The sequence below is a fragment of the Taudactylus pleione genome, unplaced genomic scaffold (assembly GCF_031769625.1).
Source record: "Taudactylus pleione unplaced genomic scaffold, aTauple2 ptg000080l, whole genome shotgun sequence".
NCBI classification, from domain to species: Eukaryota; Metazoa; Chordata; class Amphibia; order Anura; family Myobatrachidae; genus Taudactylus; species Taudactylus pleione.
In genome coordinates this window covers 3,596,679-3,604,041 of record NW_028284482.1, presented here as the reverse complement: position 1 = coordinate 3,604,041, position 7,363 = coordinate 3,596,679, and the positions used below count along the sequence as shown (strand labels likewise).

At 39.5% G+C, this 7,363-nt stretch overlaps 1 long non-coding RNA gene across 3 annotated transcripts in view; it reads right to left on the bottom strand.

The window, feature by feature from the left end:
- Positions 1 to 2,994: 2,994 nt before the first annotated feature.
- LOC148532260 (uncharacterized) overlaps positions 2,995 to 7,363 on the bottom strand; it is a 98,771-nt gene continuing 94,402 nt past the window's right edge. For all 3 annotated transcript variants that reach the window (XR_015877754.1, XR_015877755.1, XR_015877756.1), the window contains exon 4: positions 2,995 to 5,710. This is a non-coding gene — a long non-coding RNA (uncharacterized LOC148532260). The remainder of the gene's footprint in view (positions 5,711 to 7,363) is intronic.

Here is a 7,363-nt window from a genome sequence, read left to right as displayed (position 1 = left end):
GGAATTATCCTAAGTGACATTAAGGGAAAAGGAGGAAATGAGTCCTAAAGCAGTTAGTAAGGTCTACTTGTTGATGAAAACAGAAAAAAGCAGTAACGCTGAGGAAATGAGACACTGGTCTCAAGAAAGTTGATTAAAAACATAAGACAAGTTATTAGAAATGTTTTATTTTATTTAAAAAAACAGCTTATCAAATTGTAATAGTTTAAAAAGCCCAATCATTTAATAAATAACTGGAACTGTTGTTTATACATAACAATGCAAATACAGACACAGTAATAGCTTATATTTTTTGTACAGGAAGTTTGCTGTAGCTTCGATCTGAATTGATCTGACTCTGGTCTTCCTGGGTCTCAGATCAATCAGAACACAAAAGGATCCTCAGTAAGTGGGATTTCATTTAAAAACAAACAACATTAGTTAAAGGTACTGGTGGTTGTTTTTAATTTTTTAGTTTCTGCTTAAAGCAAGGAGTTAAAAGTTAAAAGTCATCTGAAACAGTCTGACAAGCTCTTAGCCAAGTATTAAAAATAATTCAGTAAACCAGGGAAAGTTCTCTCATCTCTATTAATGAAGAGATTAAAAGTAAAGACCGTGCAATATGTGACAGTCACTTCCAATAGCACAGTACACAACAACAAAGTAATCAACTGGTATTATTCACCAAAGGGCTGAAAAAGCTGCTTACACATTGCACACCACACTGTAGTGAACTAGACATCAAAGCAATATATACTTCCTTTGAAAATTATTTAGCCAGCTATAAAATAGTTAAATTAGGTGGTGCTATACAAAAGTCTAAACATACACAGTATAATTAATTTGATCGATATAACAGCATTGCATCCTTCAATGTGAAGAGTCTTACTTCAGGACTAAAGAACAGAAACATGTAACAGGTTAAACTTCTAAGTGAAAGTATATACAAACTGAACACTATAAATTCTCTACTTTTTACTGTAATACTTGTAATTAATTTATATGCTTCTGTAATGACTAATGAAAATATATGCTACACTATAAAATGTGTTAGCATCAAATATTTGTTTTTCACTTCAATATCTGTCCAGCCTATACATATATATATTAAAACAAATTATATATATATAAGCTCTGAAAATATTGCTTCTGTAAGGGAATATGGTTCCTTCCAAGAGTGCCATCTGTTAGCTTCTCTCTACAAAAATATTGACTATGCATTTGTATTTTGCTGATTTGTAAGTGATCCACTGACTTTTCAAAACAAACTCGGTGTTGGACACAGGTGAATTAACGGAATCGGTATGATATCCCGGCTGCCGCACGGCCGGGAGTTTGAATCGCGGCAGCCCAACAAAACAGCAGAGCCCGGCAGCGGAAGCCCGTCAGCGCTGGAAATCCCGATCATGGTAAGGTAAGTATCAACTAATCTAACCTAACCCCCCTAACCCTCCTTAGGGGTGCCTAACCCTAACCTCCCCCCCTGCGCCTAACCCTAATCCCCCCTCTAAGTGCCTAACCTTAACCCCCCCTTCCCCGCTGCCTAAACCCCGGAGGGTGCCTAACCCTAAGTCCCCCCCGGGGGTGCCTAACCCTAACCCTCCCTTCCCCTAGCCTAACCCTCCCTCCCCCTAGACTAACCCTAACCCTCCCGGGTGGGTACCTAACCCTAAGTCCCCCCACGGGTGCCCTAAACCTAACCCTTCCCCCTCCGCAGCTGTCCGTTCGCGGCGCCTGGCATCCCTTTGATCGGGATGCCGGGCGCCTGTCTCCCGGCGTCCGTGAAATGAGCGGCGTCTAGAGACGCCGGTCATTTATCCCACGGCGGGATTCCGGCAGCCGGCTTCCCGATTGTATACCGAATTAACTGATTTATTACAGTGTCAACCTTTACATTTTTTCTGTTCCAACTTTAGAGTAATTTCAAGTTGACATACAATAATGTTTTTGAGCAGGTTATTGGATAAAAAAAAATCTAACTATTGCCTTTACCATTTAGGTAAATATCTATATTTTTGTTAGCAGAATTCATATGAAATGTATAGGCTCTGAGCAGCAGAGGTTTAGTTGTTAGCAGGTTTTCCAGCTCAGAAATAATACATGAAATGTAGTTATCAGGGTCCCGTTGCACTCAATAGTAAATTTAGAGTTTTCTATACGTTAAACAGATGGGAACAAGTTACAGCGGACATAGCTGCAACTAACCGGGGCAGTTATAGGCAAAGTTCAAAGGTTCCTTGGCTTTTAATCTATTCCTATGTACTGTGATCGCTGATACATTAATGTTCCAACAATTTAATATGTTAAATATTTCCTATCATTTAATTGAAGTGTACTTAATTGCACTATTGCAGTGGTTTCCAAACTTTCTTGAATCACGGCACCCTAGAGTGCCAGCATTTTGTCATGGCACCCATAGGCCAAAAGTTTCTTATTCGGAGAAAAAAATTAATGAAGTAAATTGTGTTTATCTGTCATCCTTAGGTTCAGATATATTGGAAGTGTACAGGGTTGTGCTTCTGTTTATCCACACATTTTATGATGGCAGCCACTATCACTGGTTTTGCCTATCACAATGACCATACATATCTGATTTGGTTCTGGACCACCAACCTGTGGCATCCCTGCAATTGCCCTACGGCACCCAGTTTGGGAACCACTGCAGTATTGTATTATTTTGGCACCGCTTCAAAACATAATAAGGAATATAACATTCAAAAGAAGAATAAATATTATAAAACTTTGTCAAATTATGGTTATGGGTATAAGATATATCCTCCCTGCACCATTCAAAAAACCGCATTGGCAGGGTATAGGAGTAGAGTTCCAATGCCCTATACTCACTAACATTTTCACTTGCAGTGGGGAGCATATAGACCAGTGTTGGCTAACCTTGACACTCCAGCTGTTGTGGAACTATATATCCCAGCATGCCCTGCCACAGTTTTAGCATGCCCTAATAGCAAAACTGTAGCAGTGCATGCTGGGTTATGTAGTTCCATAACAGCTGGAGTGTCAAGGTTAGCCAACACTGATATAGACTATAGCTACATTTTTCCGAAGCAGAGTTTTCTTGCATTTACCACATGCAAATGCAATGAGGTCAATGGAGTGTTCTTTTACTTAATATTCCACACCACATGCTAAATTAAGTTTCACATGTGGTGTCAATAGCAGTTAATGCAAAGCCAGTGGGTAATGAGCCCATATTGGCTAAATGCAGCCTACACATTTGGATCCGTCTCTTTTGGGGTCTCAGAACAAGTGCCCACTGAAATTTAGGGTTCTGGCTAAAAAAAGGTTCAGTACAACTGCTACAGAATGTACTTACCTTTAATTGAACATGTGTTAAGCAATACATTTGTTCAACATACACAACATGTTTTCTAAAGAATAACATCCTATTCTAATAGACTGACTTTTTTTGTTCTTAGCAACAATTATTATTTCACAAAATAGCTTAATCAGTATTATAAACATAATACATTTCTGTTATAGCAATATATAACTTGTGTGCAAGTTTATTTTATTATATCTTCTGGCAGTGAATAGTTCAGCATGGTCTTCAAAATGTTTGAAGTTTCAAAATTCATATTGCATGTTAACCCATACAACAGGGAGGACGGCATTTACTGCAGACATTTTGAACGTCCTAGCAGAATTAGCATCTATGGCCGATATACAGATATATTCTCCATAATTATATTTTAAGTTCTCATAAGCAGTGCCCTCTGTCCTGTGTTTTTGTCTGCTCCCACCCCGTCCACTTGTGCGTCCTTTTATAACGCCTCTCGCATATTCTGAACACCATTTGTTATACCTTACACATTGTGTTTGGTGCCGAGTTGTAGAGTCGGAGACAATTTGGGTGAAGTAGTATTCACTAAACAGCAGGATGACAAAAAACACCAAAGATCAGCACAGCAGAGTTTGTTCTTTGTTCTGAAAAAAATAGTTTTGTTCAAAACAGAAAAACAGTGGCTGCAAAGTGAAGTTAAAGTTTCCAATGTCCAGACTGATCTGTTTGAGTGTAAGTAACACATAATGGGCGGGATATACTAAGCATGGTATCTGCAATACGGTACATCCCGCCTCTCATCGGGTACATATATGTACCTAGAAATGTGATGAAAATAGAGATGGACAGCTTTCTTGATGAGAGTTGTCCTTTGCGATGTCCTAGCATAGAGGGACTTCCGGGTTACCCACAGGGACGAACACTGTCTACATATGGAAAATGCAGTAAAAACCCCGAACTGCATTTTTGGGGTTTTACCACATTCTTCCCGTTAGTACATCCCGTCCCTGATGATACAAATGATGGTGGTACAGGCCTGGGATGGGTGAGGAGTACAGCAGGGTGCACTCAGAGATTTGCTGATGTCTGTGAGGCTCCCCACCCCCTATTCTAGCTCACAACCCCTCCCCTATTCTAGCTCACAGCAGCGAGGTAATTTTTCCGTTTATGTATTGGGAAGATGGTGGCGCACACCACATAGCAAAGGCCATTTTTCCGGCTATGCATTCAGAAAGATAGCTCTGCACAGCACTTTCTTCTGCACATGTCCCATCTTTCACCATACATAGTCAGTAAAATAGCTGTGCCACTATGAGCTAGAATAGGGAAGGGGGCAGCCGCAGAAATACAACCACCCCAGGGCGCCCCAGAGAAGGTATGGGGAGGGGCACACTGCACAAAGGACCCCATCTCTTAAAACAACTTTGAGCAGGAGTGACGATTAGCAGCACTGTGCATTAGTTACTGGAGCATACTGGACAGTGAAATAATGTATTGGATTTAAATAATTATCTACTGTCATACTCTGTCTACAGTAACTAAAAAGTAAGTAAGCAATTACTTATTGGCAGAAGTGGTCACTACATTTATTGGAGGCATTCAATTATTCCTGTGTATGGCAAAATAATATATTATGGCATTACAATTAATCCTGGTGTCACCTAAGACTAGACTGCAATAATTACCCAATGCTGCTGTCATTCACTACACTGCAATAATTAAGTTACCACATATAGCCGTCACACTGTAATATATTTAACCCATCCTGCTCATATTTTACATGTGTTCTCCTACTATCTCATGTTATAAACTACTATTTGATTATTAATGAAGGCATGTGTTGTACAGATTGAATTACCCTAAAGTCCTTAAAGTTCAAATTGTAGTCTAGATAAAATGCATATAAAATATACATTTGGCATTTATGAAGGAGTCGGACAGTAATAAAATAGAGGAGTTGGAGTTGACGGTTTGGCATACGTACTCCACATCCCTGGTTATGCCTAACTTCTTGCTTTTCTTGCATTTCTAATTCTTGCATGTCCTGTATATAGCCTAATCATCCTCTATTTCTTTGTAATGTGTTCTACTCCCCCACTGTACAGTACTGCAGAATTTTGTGGTGACATAGAAATAAACAATAGTAATTAATAATTTGGGGATGCACAGAGCTATGGAACAGAGTTTTTAGTAGCATGCATGATATATTTCCAGAAGTTGAAATTGAACAAGCAATAATGTGCAATTTTTGGATATCATAACACATGTGTACAGCATACATCTGGTTTTTAAATTTCATGGTCAAGATTGCTTTTGTGTCCACTTTATCTCTCTGGTGGGAAAATTCTTCAGATTTGTATCATAAGTATTTAGGTGTTTCATCCCGTCTAATTAATTATTTCAATGACTGTAACACTCTCTTTCTTCAGATCTCTGAAACAAAAATAAATACTTTAACACATTTCAGAAAGATCACTGAACATACAGTATTTAAATGTTTTGGTGTGGTTATACCTCCATTAGGCTCTGTATTACCAGGTATTTAATTTTCCTTCTAATCGACATCGTAATTATAACAGGGTCACTAGATTTTTAACAAACAATAAAGTTCAAGTATTACTGATCTCTACAGAAACTGGGTACTCTATAAACCAGCCTGCTATAAGGCACAGTGTGAGAACAGGCTTGGGATCACTTACTGCTACTGTACTTATGAGGTACCTCTAACACACAAAAGCGAGGAGGAAACTGTTTAGCTGGAGTAAGAGTGAAGAAGAGGGGCTAATGGTGCATACACACGGTACGATCAGTCAGCGATAACGATATCGCTGACTGATCGTCCTGCACCTTCCCGGTGTCCTGGATAATAGTTATCGTTCATCCAGCACACCACCAACCCACCAACGAGCCAGCGACCGGGGCCCCATGTAGCCTGGTCGATATCGACCAGGTTGGCCTGCATGCAAGAGCGATGGGCGATATCATTATGTTCCATACGTGCCCGCGCATCGCTGGTCGTTTGGCACCAAAAAATGAACGATCTGAACGATAACGATATGGTCGATATCGTTAGCGTTCATATTGTGCATTTTTATTGTACCGTGTGTACGCACCATTAGACTGGACTTGTCTTGCAGAGTTCCAGTGCATGCACCCAGCTAGACCATGCAATATTTTGGTAGCTTTTGGGTGTACTGTACAAAGTTTTATTTTGTTTCTGTTGCATATTTATCTCAGCATTTCTATCTGTATAACTGTTTATTTTACCTATGATAGTACTGTACATACTGAACACTGTTTACCCTTACCTGATTTTTGTCGCTTTAGAAAACTGTGCAATTTGCTAAAGGACAAACAGCACATGAAAGTGCATCAATCAAACCTGCCAAGTGTAATACTGCAATCACGATTTTTCAACCTGGCGGTTACACAAACCTTCCCATTTACTTTAGCATATGCAAGGAAAAATGAATGAAGGTAGTACATCCCCTCAGAGTGCCTTTGCGACATATCTGAAGGAACATCACAGAGAGTTGAATTGTGTCTTGTAAATCAGACTCTTTGTCCCACTCATGTTCTATCAGTCTGTACATTACAGATGTGTACTCTGTAATTGTTGCTGCAATCATGTTAAACAAGCCTTCTTATCGTGGCTAGTCCCCTGCGAATTTACTCATGCCGACCATAGGGCTCTTAAATATGGCTTGCCTCAATCTCTATAGATCCTAAGAGGACACTGACATTTCAAACAGGCTGTACACTAAACACAGTAGTACCTGCTGTGAGGTTCATGATCCATCATCTCCTCTTGTTTATTGTCCAGGCAATAAACTGGGCAAACCCTATGTGATAAACCCATGGCCTGTCATTTGTCCACCAAAAACATGTTATATTAAGCTCATTTATATAAAGCTCATTTTCCATAGAACTCAGTGATTCCTACTTCATTATTCATTAAAACTTTGGTTACCATTCTGTAAACAAAAAATATGAGATATGGAAAGAACTTACCCTTGTTATCTCTATTTCTACGAAGTCCATAGGGTTCCACAGGATACCTTGGGGTATAGGTGATGACGTCAGGCA